The sequence below is a fragment of the Notolepis coatsorum genome (assembly GCF_963971535.1).
Source record: "Notolepis coatsorum genome assembly, chromosome: 3".
Classification (NCBI taxonomy): domain Eukaryota; kingdom Metazoa; phylum Chordata; class Actinopteri; order Aulopiformes; family Paralepididae; genus Notolepis; species Notolepis coatsorum.
Genome location: NC_140167.1, coordinates 96,017,388 through 96,034,108, shown reverse-complemented (window position 1 = coordinate 96,034,108; position 16,721 = coordinate 96,017,388).

Sequence of the window (16,721 nt, the reverse complement as noted above, 5' to 3'; positions counted from 1 at the left end):
TTCAAGCGCTGGAGCGCTTTGCGAAGGATCAAACTGTATTAATATAGTAGTAATAATAGTAGTTGGCTAGTTGCGCGCTTCTGGCCACCTCCCGCAGTGCGCGCATACACACATACTGTCTGTAGCCAGGCATGCGTTGTTCATGGGACGGGGTACCACGGTGTGTAACCTCACTTGCATTTGCATATCAATAGCTTTGATTGATTGATTGAAAAGTTTATTAACAGATTGCAGAATGGGTACAGTACAGTACAGCTCAATACATACAATTGTTAAGGGGATGCAGACCAGAGAAAGACTTTCGACTTGTTTACATCAGGATCCCCCATTTTCAATTCATCATAACATATATGACATACATGACATACAGATAGACAGTACTGCTACATCTATACATTTATGACATATCAGATTTGCAAATACAGTACTGTTTGTGATACAAAAGTGTCCAGAAAAGGAGTGTATATACATTTGGCATAGAAACTGTACATTGGAGGAGGTTGGTTGGGTGGGGTGGGGTTGGGTGGGTTGGGTGAGGGCTGTACATTGGAGGTGGGGGGGGGGGGGGGGGTTGGGAAGGGGACACACACACATTTTACACTGTACATTGGAATATTGACAAAGCCTTACTTGGTCATTTACTGTACAACTAGGTTAGGACATTTGTAGGGGCCAGTTTCGAATTGCAGTCTCACGTAGGTGTTTTTTGAGAGTGTTTTTGAAGGTGGGTAGTGATTCACATTCCTTTACAGCTTTAGGCAGGGCGTTCCACATTGATGTGGCATAATTGCGAAACGTGTTTAGTCCCTTGTTTGATCCGAATCTGGGTTTTACATGATTTGTGGAGCTCCCTCTGGTGTTGTGATCGTGGTATTCACTGACCTTTGGGAAGTATTTTGACATGTACATGGGTACCTTGGTCGCGTAGTGTATCTTGTAGACCAGGCCCATTGCAAGTTGCTGTACTCTGTCGTCTACTCTAAGCCATCCTAGGTTGTCAAAGTGGGCAGGGGTGAGGTGGGTTCTAGGAGTCAGGTCAAGTAGTAGTCTGACTAGCTTGTTTTGAGATGTTTGTAATTTGTTTTTTAGTGCCTTTGAGGTGCTTTGGTACCATGAGGTGCAAGCATAGTCGTAGTACCCTTGAATGAGTGCTCCTGCTAGAGTCTTCAGGGTATTCTTGTTTACCAGAGCGGAGATCCGGTACAAGAATCGCGTTCGTTGGTTGACTTTTTTTATTACATTGGATGCCATTTTGTCACAGGAAAGATTAGCCTCTAGGATGGAACCCAGGTAGGTAATTTCATCTTTCCTTGTGATAATATTGTCACCCACTGTAACCGAGAAGCCGTCGGTCTTGCTGAGTTTGTTATTTGAACCGAAGAGAATGGACTCTGTTTTGCCCATGTGTAATGATAGTTTGTTGTCGGCGAGCCATATGCAGATTTTGCCTAGTTCCGAGCTGAGGGCTTTTTCAACCTGTAACTTGTTCTTGTCAGAGACCAGCAGGGCTGAGTCGTCCGCAAACAGGAACAAGTTGCAGTCACAAGCTGACGACATGTCATTTGCATAAATTAGGAATAGTAGCGGTCCTAGTATGCTTCCTTGTGGAACACCACAGCTCACTGTGAGGGGGGGGGATAGTGTACCGTTTACTTCCACCATCTGTTCCCTCCCCTCCAGGTAGGATTGTATCCAGCTCACTGATAAACTATCAAAACCAATTGCTTTTAGCTTGTCAATCAGAATGGTGTGATTGACAGTGTCGAAGGCCTTTTGTAGGTCCAGCATGACCATGCCGCAGTATTTGCCCGCGTCCACCTCTTGTTTGATGTGGTCGTTCAAGTAGAGAAGGCATGTGTCAGTGGAGTGGGATGTTCTGAAGCCAGATTGGAATTCGTAGATTAGATTTTTTTCCGCGAGGTACTTTTCGATCTGTTCGTATACTATTTTTTCCATGACTTTCGAGATGGATGTAAGGATAGAAACAGGGCGGTAGTTACCCGGGTCTAATTTGCTGCCCTTTTTGTGCAGGGGTGTTACTCTCGCAATTTTGAAGTCCTTGGGGACGTGTCCCTGTTTTATGGAGAGGTTTATTATGTGTGTGATGACTGGGGTGATGGCTGCTGCTGAGTCTCTGAGGAATTTGGAGGGGATGTTGTCATGGCCAGTGGCCTTGTTTGGTTGGAGGGCGCTCAGTTTTTTGAGTACCTCATCTGTAGTTACTATTTCCAGTTTGAAGTCGTCTTTGTGGACGCCTAGGTTCTTGTAGTATGCTACTATGTGTTCTACCCCATACTGCCCTGAGTGGGAGGGTAGTTTGTTTACCAGTGTTGTGGCTATGTTTGTGAAGAAAGTGTTTAAGTAATTGGCTACATCCAGCTTGTCTGTGATGAGCGTGTTGTCCGTCTTTATGTTTATGTTTGAGAACCTGGTTTTGAGTTTTTTACTGCAGCCTAGTTGATTGTTGAGTAATTTCCAAAGTTCACGTGGTTTATTTTTGTTTTCCTCGGTTTTGTCATTGATGAAATTTTTTTTAGCAGTTTTGATCATGGAGTTTACGTCATTTCTTAGTCTGTTTCTTTCTAGTTTGAGTTCAGTCACGTGGTCTTGGAGTTCACTGCTCGTGCTTTTGGTAAGCTTTGACTGACTTTTACGAAACTCAGAGCATTTTTTGTCTCTGGCTTTCATAGCGGTCAGTATTTCAGTGTGCATCCATGGCTCAGCGCGATTTTTTACCCTGGTGGTTCTTAGGGGGGCCATGTTGTTTAGTATTGATGAAAATTTGGTTTTGAAGCCAAGCCAAGTTTCTTCAACCAGTGTACCATTGAGTTCATCTGACCAGTCCAGACTCTCCAGTTCAAGGTTAAAGGCCTCGCTAGAGTAGGTTTTGAGGTCTCTAGATGTGACTGTTTTGTGACAGCCAGCCTTTAGTTTTAGCTTTTTGCGGGTACAGAATATCATATAATGATCACTTAACCCGCATGCTATAACCCCTTTATTGGATATCTTGGACTTGTCAGAGGTCAGTATGAGGTCAATGGTAGTCTGAGTTGATTCACATATCCTTGTGGGTTGGGTGATTAGTTGGCTGAGGCCGTGCAGATCACAAAACCTATTGAAGGATTTGAAGACGGGTGCATCTTTTTGTTGCATATCCGTGTTCCAATCCCCAATAAGAATTTTTTCCGCATCCTCAGCTCCAGCTAAGCACACATCCATAGTATCATAAAAGCCAGTTTGATCTGGCGGTCTGTATATTGTGCCGACTAGAACAGATTTTGCCCTTTCAAATAAAATTTCCACCCATACGGTTTCAATTGTCTCATGATGAAGGTCAGTACGGGTAATGAATTTGGTGTCCTTATGTATGTACATACAAACACCACCTCCATACTGGTTTCTGTCATTACGGACTATAGTATAGTTCTCTATTTCTATTTCAGGGTCTGTTACAGATGGATCAAGTTTAGTTTCAGTAAAGCATAATAAGTCTACCTTACCGCTCATAAACAGGTTTCTTATTTCGTCCAGCTTATGCTTAATGCTGTTCACATTAAGGTGAAAGATGTGTAGTCCGTTTTTATTAGCTGTGTTATTGATGTCTTCAAGTTCCAGGTAATGGTTTTCTGGTGCTGCTGTGGGGGAGGGAGGGGGGGGGGCTTTGTTGTTGTCTCCGTGAGGTCTGTGTGCTGGTGTGTGGGGAGGGGGGATCCTTTGTCCTGTCTAGATTCAGCTAGATTAAACTCTACTGCATCCCGCTACCAGGTGGCCGTGTACAACCACTCCCATAAAGCAGGGATAATCCACCATGCTACATATATGCTAGAGGTATTGACTTTAGGGCCTGATCACTTCAGTGCAAGCAGGGAGTAGGAGATGAAGGTTGTTGTGGAATATTCAAATGAGCCAAACAGTGAAGCTGTAGGAGTCAATTTGTATAAAAATATAGAACATAGTTTATTTCTGTTTCCATGGCCACAGAAAAAAGTGATCAGTTCATCATCAGAGACACACCAGCGTCTGACCAGAAAGTGACAAAGAGGTCTTGGTCAGACATACATTAAATACATATTTTATATGAGATACCAGATATGATAAATATGAGAAGAATCATAACAAAGAATGAGTCTATGGCTTTTATGTCTTCACACACAAACTGGAGTCCAGGCCAAATGTCATATCTCCTCAACCTTGGCTGTTGTTTATAAGAACGCCGTCAGACTGTAACCTAGTGTCTTGCCTAGTATACTAGTTGATCATATATTAACTAGTCAAAAGCTGTACAGAGATTTAACACAGATGGACAGATAACATTTCCAGTCACAAGGTTTTTATTGTTAAACATTCTCAAAATGTGTGCGAGATACCACTGATGTAATCAGGTTTGTTTACATAATGGCAAACTATCCGATATATATATATATATATATAACAATAGCTTTGGCATTTCGTGGAAAACTGGAAACTTAAATTGAATTATTCTAGTAATTTATCTCCAAACTGAAATATTGTGTCACCCAGACGACCCAAGGCTGGAGCACTGGAGCAGTGAGGAGGAGGGGGGATCACAGTTGATCCCAGTCAGCCGCTGTGCTCCTGGTCCTGCCACAACCCTGGCCCACTCTGTACCACCACCGGAGATACCTGCTCCACCTGCTGCACAGAGGGAGGTCCCTGGCCTCCCTATCGTCCGCGGGGACAGAACCGCAGGGCTCGAACCTCCACCACCACCACGGCCCTGACTACCTACCAGCAGGAAACACTGTGGATAATCAGGAAACTGCCAGTCCCAGTACCAGTCAATGGGGATGCATTTTTTTTATTAAGCCTGCTACCAGCTTTTGGTAGATTAGATGCCCGCAAAAACTCCCTTGTTCGAATGAAGTTCCAGCAGTTTTTGCATGAGGTAGAGTTTTCAGATTAGTTTTAGGTTTACTTTGTTTTATTGTAATCAGTTCAATTGTTTTTAGGTTTGCTTGTTTTTAACCCTTTCACTGCCACACAACAGCCGGTTAACCCTTTCACTGTGACAATACAGAAGGTTAGCCCTTTACTATCACACAACCGACGGCGATGCTCCGTCATTAGCATCATTAGCTCCGCGGATTGATGCTAATGATGGAGCATCGCCGTCGGTTGTGTGATAGTAAAGGGCTAACCTTCTGTCGTGTGGCAGTGAAAGGGTTAATGATTTAATTTAATTGTAATCAGTTCAATTTACCTGTGCCTTATTTGATGATCTGTAAATAAATAAATATGTAACACACTGTTTTAATAATCAGTTCAATGTCTTAAAATGTACCTGTGTGCGTGCCCATATTGTATTATCTGTATATATGCATTGGTCAAAGTTTAATCTTGATTTGCATCGTAATAGCCAAAACATTAATGCTAGTTATGAATAACATTTATACAAAATTGTTGGTAATAAATAGTTATTGTAGTCACCGTCCAAGAATTTTGGATACAAGGATAATCTTGGTTGAGCATGGGAACAACTCTCTCAAAACAAAGTGGGGTGGCTCTGAAAAGAGCCTTTGGGTGAATACGGGAGGTAGCAGTAGGAGGTCCTCAGATGATCCCAGGTGAATACAGGAGGTAGCAGTAGGAGGTCCTCAGATGATCCCAGGTGAATACGGGAGGTAGCAGTAGGAGGTCCTCAGATGATCCCAGGTGAATACGGGAGGTAGCAGTAGGAGGTCCTCAGATGATCCCAGGTGAATACAGGAGGTAGCAGTAGGAGCTCCTCAGATGATCCCAGGTGAATACAGGAGGTAGCAGGAGGAGGTCCTCAGATGATCCCAGGTGAATACAGGAGGTAGCAGTAGGAGGTCCTCAGATGATCCAGGTGAATACGGGAGGTAGCAGTAGGAGGTCCTCAGATGATCCAGGTGAATACAGGAGGTAGCAGTAGGATCCTCAGATGATCCCAGGTGAATACAGGAGGTAGCAGTAGGAGGTCCTCAGATGATCCAGGTGAATACAGGAGGTAGCAGTAGGAGGTCCTCAGATGATCCAGGTGAATACAGGAGGTAGCAGTAGGAGGTCCTCAGATGATCCCAGGTGAATACAGGAGGTAGCAGTAGGAGGTCCTCAGATGATCCCAGGTGAATACAGGAGGTAGCAGTAGGAGGTCCTCAGATGATCCAGGTGAATACAGGAGGTAGCAGTAGGAGGTCCTCAGATGATCCCAGGTGAATACAGGAGGTAGCAGTAGGAGGTCCTCAGATGATCCCAGGTGAATACAGGAGGTAGCAGGAGGAGCTCCTCAGATGATCCCAGGTGAATACAGGAGGTAGCAGTAGGAGGTCCTCAGATGATCCCAGGTGAATACAGGAGGTAGCAGTAGGAGCTCCTCAGATGATCCCAGGTGAATACAGGAGGTAGCAGTAGGAGGTCCTCAGATGATCCCAGGTGAATACAGGAGGTAGCAGTAGGAGGTCCTCAGATGATCCCAGGTGAATACAGGAGGTAGCAGTAGGAGGTCCTCAGATGATCCAGGTGAATACAGGAGGTAGCAGTAGGAGCTCCTCAGATGATCCCAGGTGAATACAGGAGGTAGCAGTAGGAGGTCCTCAGATGATCCCAGGTGAATACAGGAGGTAGCAGTAGGAGGTCCTCAGATGATCCCAGGTGAATACAGGAGGTAGCAGTAGGAGGTCCTCAGATGATCCCAGGTGAATACAGGAGGTAGCAGTAGGAGGTCCTCAGATGATCCAGGTGAATACAGGAGGTAGCAGTAGGAGCTCCTCAGATGATCCCAGGTGAATACAGGAGGTAGCAGTAGGAGGTCCTCAGATGATCCCAGGTGAATACAGGAGGTAGGAGTAGGAGGTCCTCAGATGATCCAGGTGAATACAGGAGGTAGCAGTAGGAGGTCCTCAGATGATCCAGGTGAATACAGGAGGTAGCAGTAGGAGCTCCTCAGATGATCCAGGTGAATACAGGAGGTAGCAGTAGGAGCTCCTCAGATGATCCCAGGTGAATACAGGAGGTAGCAGTAGGAGCTCCTCAGATGATCCAGGTGAATACAGGAGGTAGCAGTAGGAGCTCCTCAGATGATCCCAGGTGAATACAGGAGGTAGCAGTAGGAGGTCCGCAGATGATCCCAGGTGAATACAGGAGGTAGCAGTAGGAGGTCCTCAGATGATCCAGGTGAATACAGGAGGTAGCAGTAGGAGGTCCTCAGATGATCCAGGTGAATACAGGAGGTAGCAGTAGGAGGTCCTCAGATGATCCAGGTGAATACAGGAGGTAGCAGGAGGAGGTCCTCAGATGATCCAGGTGAATACAGGAGGTAGCAGGAGGAGCTCCTCAGATGATCCAGGTGAATACAGGAGGTAGCAGGAGGAGGTCCTCAGATGATCCAGGTGAATACAGGAGGTAGCAGTAGGAGGTCCTCAGATGATCCAGGTGAATACAGGAGGTAGCAGTAGGAGGTCCTCAGATGATCCAGGTGAATACAGGAGGTAGCAGTAGGAGGTCCTCAGATGATCCCAGGTGAATACAGGAGGTAGGAGTAGGAGGTCCTCAGATGATCCAGGTGAATACAGGAGGTAGCAGTAGGAGCTCCTCAGATGATCCCAGGTGAATACAGGAGGTAGCAGTAGGAGCTCCTCAGATGATCCAGGTGAATACAGGAGGTAGCAGTAGGAGGTCCTCAGATGATGAATACAGGAGGTAGCAGTAGGAGCTCCTCAGATGATCCAGGTGAATACAGGAGGTAGCAGGAGGAGCTCCTCAGATGATCCATGGCACCTGTCCTGCTGCTGAGAAGTACCCAGTAAAGGTTTCCCTGACAATAATGGCCTCTCTGGTGGCGTTGTTGCTTCCCATCCTTCTGAGGACCTGGGCACCAGGGAGTGGCTCTGCTGGCACCGGCACAGATCCATCGTCCCACCTGATTGATTGATTGATTGAAAACATTATTAACAGATTGCAGAATGGGTACAATACAGTACGGCTCAATACAAACAACGGTTAAGGGGATGCAGACCAGAGAAAGACTCGTCTTGTTTACATCAGGGTCCCCCATTTTCAATTCATCAGGACATTTGACAGATATTTATATATACCTCATGAAGTTGTGGAGCATGCATGTTGCTTTCACAACTTTCTCCGCAAGGCAGGCGTATGTCTGATTCTTTAAAAAAAAAATTGTCTGATTTTTTTTTAATGGATTGTGATTGTGAATTTAACTGTTTTTAAATTGTTGTACAGCGACCTTGAGTGCCTTGAAAGGCGCCTTATAAATAAAATGCATTATTATTATTAACCTCTGGAGACACCCAGCACCCTCCTATACAGCCTCCAGTGAGCCGCCATGATGCAGAAGGAGCACTCCACTGTTCTTCTGGTGTGGGAAAGCCTGAATGAATGAAAACTTTATTTAACAGATTGCTGAATGGGTACAATACAGTACGGCTCAATACACACAATTGTTAAGGGGATGCAGACCAGAGAAAGACGTTTGTCTCGTTTACATCAGGGTCCCCCATTTTCAATTCATTGTGACATTTATATACACAACATACATGACATTTATGGCATAGGGACATACATGACAGGTATGTTACCTGTAGTTGAAGACCCTCTCTCCCTACGTAGGGCCTCATCATGTGCCTTCGCAGATGGAAGGCCTCATCTGCCACAAAGACATGGGGGACTGGGCTGGAAAAATGCGGTAGATGGACGCAAGCCCTAAGTTGCCTAAACCAGTTTGTAAATTTTATTATATATATATATATATATATATATTAGGGCTGGGAATTTCTCATACATTTCGATTAATTAACTACAGAAAGAATTCAGTTCAAAAAAATTTATGAATTTAATCGCATGATGATTTTTCTTTATTGTGTAAGAATGTTACCTTTCAAAGGAGACCAGACTCATGCATGTGCTATAAGTATAAAGTATAATAAATCGCAAATAAAAAAAATGTCTTAGTCTGGTTTGTTCATAAAAAAAATTTAATAAGAAATTGAGATCAAGAGTTTGATTTTTTCAATGGTCAACTGTTCTGGAATGTACTTGAAAGTACTGCGTTTTACTTTTACCTCGAAAGTGCTTGAGTTTACAAAAGGTCCTTTGGGCTATATATATATATATTATTCCTAAAATTGCTGCACTTTGTTAAAAATTGCATCGATCTGTTGGTCTGTGTAGTAGCCAATACAGGATTTTGCTGCTTAAACGTATGTACATTCATTGATTCAATCGTATACCAAAATTTATTTGAAAATTTTTGCTTTTCGCATCAAATATTGATATGCGATACAACGTCTTGAATTAATTCGATTAACATTTTTAATCGAGTCCCACCACTAATATATATATTTTAATACCCAGCTAGGAAGGAGGTAGGGAAGAATGGATAGAAGTGGATGGAGACTGATGGACGAGGGCCCTGGAGGAACTGCCGTCAATTGAATAAGCTACACAACATCTGAATCATATACCTGCCAGACATCACAGAAGGGTTAGTTTTGATTAATTTCTCAAATGGAATTGGTCTCTACTATAACTCCATTTGCATTTCCCAGAGAATGTTGGCCAACTTTACCTTCATAGGCAACGGCCCGCTTGAAATGGACCTCCAAGTGGCTCTTCAACTTTATTGGTTTGAATAAGGATGCATCACAGAAAGGGCAGTGAAAGTGCTGCATCCCTTACTTATACTTATGTTATTGGACATCACATAGCACAGAGTTTATTGTATATAAATGCCTGCTTTTTCATCCTGTTAATTGTTGCTTTTTATTAATTTATGTTGTGGAGCAAACAGTAAGAATCCCATTGTACTTGTAGTATAATGGCAAATAAAACTATCCAAATCTGAAAACGGGCATCATTTACATTTAGCCGACGCTTTTATCCAAGCCCTTTGAATGGCCATATCTATTGAAAACTGCATGTCCTTCATGCTATGCGTGTTTGGCACCTCATCAAATAAACATATCCACTTGTGCCACTTAATTGACCACCATCTTTAAGAGTACTGTACGACTTACCGGTATGTCAATATCATTAGCATTTTCATCAGCACTCCAAGTAACCACATTTTTCATCTCATTCATAACTGCTGCTAAGTTGTATTTTTTTTTTTAAAGATTTATTTTTAGCGTTTTTCATGGTCAGACATGACCGACAGAGGAGGAGAGGGTGAACGGGAGAAGAAGTGGGGAGGACATGAGACAACCGATGCCCCGGGAGCGGGAGGAGAGCCCGGCACAGCTGCGTGGGTGTGCCAGGCACCATGTGGTGCAGCCATGAGGGGGCGCCCGGCTGAGCTGCATCTTGAGAGAAGGAGCCGCGTAAGAAAGGCTCCACAGGTGGTTTGGAAAGAACAGTTGGCGACACAAGAGAAGGGTCAACCCTTTCATTGCCACACGACAGCCGGTTAACCCTTTCACTGTGACAATACAGAAGGTTAGCCCTTTACTATCACACAACCGACGGCGATGCTCCATCATTAGCTCTGCGGATGCGGAGCCAATGATGGAGTATTGCCGTCGGTTGTGCGATAGTAAAGGGCTAACCTTCTGTCGTGTGGCAGTGAAAGGGTTAAGATGGCGATGACAAATGTAAATAAATGGTTTAGGGAAAGACTAGACACTCGCATGTATACTTTTGATAAGGTCAATTTAATTAATTTAAAAAACATACATAAAATACAACAATCATATACATAAAGAATAAAATGGTCCATTTAATCGATTAAAAAAATACATAAAAAATAACAATCTTATACATAAAAATTAATAAAACACAATTATATATATATACAGATTAAAAGGTTAAAAGGAAGGGGCAGAGCTCTGTGGGCGTGGCTGGTTCTGGAGACGAGAGGACAGGGAGGGAGGACCGGGGCACTTGGAGAGCAGGGGGTTTGGGGTGGGACGTTCCTCGGTCTCCTTCAGCTGGGGTAGAGGGGCAAACACAAGTTCAGTCACTGCTGCTCCATATCCTGTCAGAGGTTTTCAAACTTGGGCAACCAGTAGGAGGCCACGAGGGTCCAACGATGAGGGCAAAAAGTTACATTTTCCATTTTCTTTGGTCAGTTAAAAACCGACCAAAGAGCTCAGGTGTGAAAGCACCCTCAAGCTCTTAAAGGGGACATGCATTATAAATGGCTTTTTCCAGTGTTTAGCATTGTTATATAGTAATAGGGGTTAGTATCAATGGGTCTGCGTCTCCAAATACCATATTGGCGGATTGCTCTCATTCAGTTGAGACAAACGATTTCCTCCTCCAGTTAATTAGGTCATTCTGATTTAACTCGCTCGGTGACGTAACTGGGAGCTGGTGGAGCTGATTGTGATCAGATTGGCTGTGGTTGTAGCGCATAGTGAAACCCGACACTTCCTCAAAAGGGAGAGGCAGAGAGTGAGAGAGGGGGAGAAACGGATAGAGAGGCTCATACGCTGCGTTTCTCTGAGCGATCTCTCCTCAGCTGTCTGCCCCTGCTTAGTTTACACACTCGCAACAGAGCACACATACGTCACGCTGTCGTCTCTCTCGAGTCGGGAGCACTAGCATATCACTAATATCTTTGCACATGCTCCCACGCGCACGCCCTTATTCCGATCCGTACAATAATAATCACAGAGGTATATATTGTCATTTGAAACAAGTTACCAATGCATTGTCCCGTGGGATTATGCCCCCCGTAGGGCTGACCTTCGATTTCTTTTTGGAATTCGAAGCTTCGGGGCAGAGATTAGATTTTACTTCGAAATTTTTGTGAGACTTGTACAGCACTTTGTTCAACTTTGTCAGTGGTGTAAAGTTTAAACCTTTTTAAATCTTAGTTGTTTAAACCTTAGACAAACTAAACACTTTGCTTCCATGAATTATTGTAAGCAGACATTTGAGGCTTTATAAAAGCAGCACAATGAACACAAATCTGTCAGTGCCGAGTCCGACCTCATCTTAAATAACAGCATTGATTGTTGTAATTAACAGAGAGGCAGAGTTGATTTTGCAAAAAAAAAAAAATGTCTCCATCATAATCGAATCCCATGCCCATCGAACGAAGTATTTAAGACAGCCCTAGCCCCCCGCGGCAAAATTAATTAGTATCCCCTCAGTCTCTCCCCATCTCTCTCTGTGCCAGTCGCAGACTGTGGATGACTGTCACTCAGTGAAAAAAAATGTGGCTTTTGAGTACTTTATTAGAAATATAAAACAATGATTTTTCTGATTTTTCTAATATAAAACAATGATTTTTTTCTTAATAAAACCTTACAGATGTGTTCAATAGACTCACAGGAATTGTGTAAAGTTGCCCAAATAGTTCTAGGAATAGCAACGTATGTCCCCTTTAACACATTCGGCGCCAGACCCGAGATATCCCGGGTTAACTCGCCATGTGTTGGGCGCCAGACCAGAGATCTTTTATTCGATATTTTTATTCATTATTAATTTCACAGACCTCGGTGTTCCCATATAGGGAATCATTCTGAGATCGCCAAAGTGCAATACCGGCCGCATCCTGCTTGGTGGCAGTATCGCCCACCCTTTGAAACCTTATATCTCACCCTGTGTCACATTTAAACCCCTCCAGGCGCAGAATTTAGACGGAGCCAAGTAAACCGCTTCATCCGACCACTTCGAAGCGCATCTACCACACTCGATCCATAAATTGTGCCAAATTATGTCCGGGACCAGATGGACATCAATACTGGAAATCGCGATCAGACAATTGGAATATTCTTTTTGGAATAACCCTTATCAAAAGGATTACATGACATCAACTTCACCCTACAATGTTTTCATATCGATCCAGCTGATCAGCGTGTGTGGTGTTCAAAACGAATGCAGTTAATTTAACCCTTTCTCCGCCGATGATGTGTTTACACGTCGTTTTTAGTTGTATTTGAACTAGGGATGTCCGATATTATCGGCCGATATCGGCATTAAAATGTGATATCGGAAAATATCGGTATCGGTTTTCAAATTATTATTATTATTTTACATTCTATAGAAATTATGTCCGATATTATCAGCCTACCGATATTGTCGGCCGATATCTGCATTAAAATGTGATATCGGTTGATATCGGTATCGGAAATTAAGAGTTGGACAATATCGGTAAAAAAGCATTATCGAGCATCCCTAATTTGAACATAAGTTAGTCCAAATAGAAACAGTCATAACACATAGTGTGAAAGTAAAAAAATAAAGTACCATTAGGTACCCTGCTACATCTACTGCAGTTTACTTGACTGACATCTGTGTTGTGCATGTATTGCGTGTGTGATAAGAGCGTAAAAAGTACCTGGTTATTGCGCTCACGGAGAATATTACGTTTCTCCTCCGCCGAGTTGGTAGGCAAGGCACTGGACACTCCTGGCATGGAGAACGGACACATGACTGTTAGATTATTCCATCTATGTCGAGACAAATGCACTTGAAGACACCCAGTGTTGCATTTAGTTCCACTTATAACATAGAAATATAACCATCTTAACATAGAGAGGGGGGGGGGGGGGTCCCATCTACAACAGTATTTAGGAGAGAGAACCCGTAAGGAGTTGCCAGCAGATGGCAATGATGGACATGCGCAACAAATTCTGGAAGGCGGGAGAGAGGTGTTCAAAATATAGAACGTAGAACTATTCATTTAGAACAAGCTTGTTCAAAGTAACATGTCTATTTACCATGTCTATTCTAGTTATATTATTATTACTACTACTAGTATTGTTTTATTGCACAATCAAAGCGGGCACGGCCAACCGCATTTCACTGTATGCCCTGGTATGCATGTGATGAATAAACGCTCGATTTGCCCTCTCCCCTTATTTCTCTCTTTTAAAAAATAAAATTGGCTACAATACGCTTCATTTTGGTACTTGCAGATGAGTCAAGTAGGCCGTCTTCACGATGAACAAGTCGTTTCCGTTCAGGGAGTTCCCTCGATTGTGGGATGTTCAATATCAAGCCCCAAGTGATTTAGTCACTCGAGTGGTGTATGGCAATACATATTACAGGAAAGACAACTGTGAGGAGCTTGGTATAAGATGTGCTGCAGGTGTTACCTGCTGTGAGGAACTTGGTATAAGATGTGCTGCAGGTGTTACCTGCTGTGAGGAACTTGGTATAAGATGTGCTGCAGGTGTTACCTGCTGTGAGGAGCTTGGTATAAGACGTGCTGCAGGTGTTACCTGCTGTGAGGAACTTGGTATAAGATGTGCTGCAGGTGTTACCTGCTGTGAGGAACTTGGTATAAGATGTGCTGCAGGTGTTACCTGCTGTGAGGAACTTGGTATAAGATGTGCTGCAGGTGTTACCTGCTGTGAGGAACTTGGTATAAGACGTGCTGCAGGTGTTACCTGCTGTGAGGAACTTGGTATAAGATGTGCTGCAGGTGTTACCTGCTCTGAGGAACTTGGTATAAGACGTGCTGCAGGTGTTACCTGCTGTGAGGAACTTGGTATAAGACATGCTGCAGGTGTTACCTGCTCTGAGGAACTTGGTATAAGACGTGCTGCAGGTGTTACCTGCTGTGAGGAACTTGGTATAAGATGTGCTGCAGGTGTTACCTGCTGTGAGGAACTTGGTATAAGACGTGCTGCAGGTGTTACCTGCTCTGAGGAACTTGGTATAAGATGTGCTGCAGGTGTTACCTGCTGTGAGGAACTTGGTATAAGACGTGCTGCAGGTGTTACCTGCTGTGAGGAACTTGGTATAAGACGTGCTGCAGGTGTTACCTGCTGTGAGGAACTTGGTATAAGATGTGCTGCAGGTGTTACCTGCTGTGAGGAACTTGGTATAAGACGTGCTGCAGGTGTTACCTGCTGTGAGGAACTTGGTATAAGACGTGCTGCAGGTGTTACCTGCTCTCAGGAGCTTGGTATAAGATGTGCTGCAGGTGTTACCTGCTCTGAGGAACTTGGTATAAGATGTGCTGCAGGTGTTACCTGCTGTGAGGAACTTGGTATAAGATGTGCTGCAGGTGTTACCTGCTCTCAGGAACTTGGTATAAGACGTGCTGCAGGTGTTACCTGCTCTGAGGAACTTGGTATAAGATGTGCTGCAGGTGTTACCTGCTGTGAGGAACTTGGTATAAGACGTGCTGCAGGTGTTACCTGCTGTGAGGAACTTGGTATAAGATGTGCTGCAGGTGTTACCTGCTGTGAGGAACTTGGTATAAGATGTGCTGCAGGTGTTACCTGCTGTGAGGAACTTGGTATAAGACGTGCTGCAGGTGTTACCTGCTCTGAGGAACTTGGTATAAGACGTGCTGCAGGTGTTACCTGCTGTGAGGAACTTGGTATAAGACGTGCTGCAGGTGTTACCTGCTCTGAGGAACTTGGTATAAGATGTGCTGCAGGTGTTACCTGCTGTGAGGAACTTGGTATAAGATGTGCTGCAGGTGTTACCTGCTGTGAGGAACTTGGTATAAGATGTGCTGCAGGTGTTACCTGCTGTGAGGAACTTGGTATAAGACGTGCTGCAGGTGTTACCTGCTGTGAGGAACTTGGTATAAGATGTGCTGCAGGTGTTACCTGCTGTGAGGAACTTGGTATAAGATGTGCTGCAGGTGTTACCTGCTGTGAGGAACTTGGTATAAGATGTGCTGCAGGTGTTACCTGCTGTGAGGAACTTGGTATAAGATGTGCTGCAGGTGTTACCTGCTGTGAGGAACTTGGTATAAGATGTGCTGCAGGTGTTACCTGCTGTGAGGAACTTGGTATAAGATGTGCTGCAGGTGTTACCTGCTGTGAGGAACTTGGTATAAGATGTGCTGCAGGTGTTACCTGCTCTCAGGAACTTGGTATAAGACGTGCTGCAGGTGTTACCTGCTCTGAGGAACTTGGTATAAGATGTGCTGCAGGTGTTACCTGCTGTGAGGAACTTGGTATAAGATGTGCTGCAGGTGTTACCTGCTCTGAGGAACTTGGTATAAGATGTGCTGCAGGTGTTACCTGCTGTGAGGAACTTGGTATAAGATGTGCTGCAGGTGTTACCTGCTCTCAGGAACTTGGTATAAGACGTGCTGCAGGTGTTACCTGCTGTTTGGTATAAGACGTGCTGCCAGGCGTGTACCCGTTTTAAGAGGCTGCATCTTTGCACTGATGGCAGTAAAGCCTTGTTCTATGAAGGCGTGCACAGCTGGAGAATTCTTCTTCAGCCAAGGAGTCATGTCCAGGTCAGGATGCTTCTGCTGGAACTCCCACAGCTCCATCACGCCCTGCACACAGTTTAGATCAAGAGTCACAGCTCCATCACGCCCTGCACACAGTTTAGATCAAGATTCCATGACTTTGAGCACTTCAATAACCTTAACAATTATTCCTGGTTTGCTTAAAAAAAAAAAAAAAAAAAAAAAAAAAAATCAGCTAGAAACATTTGCAAAATACATTCCGGTAGATTCCAAATAAAGGGACCAATTTGTAAAGTTTTTGCAAAATGTCATTTTTGCAAAATGAAATTCAAGGACTTAAGTACTTTCCCAAGCACTATTTAAAAGGATACAATTCACTTTTAAAATGCCGTTTTTTTATTGAATATTTATGGCTTAAAAACCAATTTCCGACAATTAGTTACACTTTAGATTTGAATTTCAAGGCTTTTTAAGCACCTTGTTAAAAAAAATTGGCTGTTTAAGTAATTCCAGACCTTGACTTTTGTAAAGAATCAAGCACTTTAAGCACTCAAAGGAGCTTGTGCGAACCATGTTGATATTTTGAATAGTTTGAACATAAGAAAGTTCT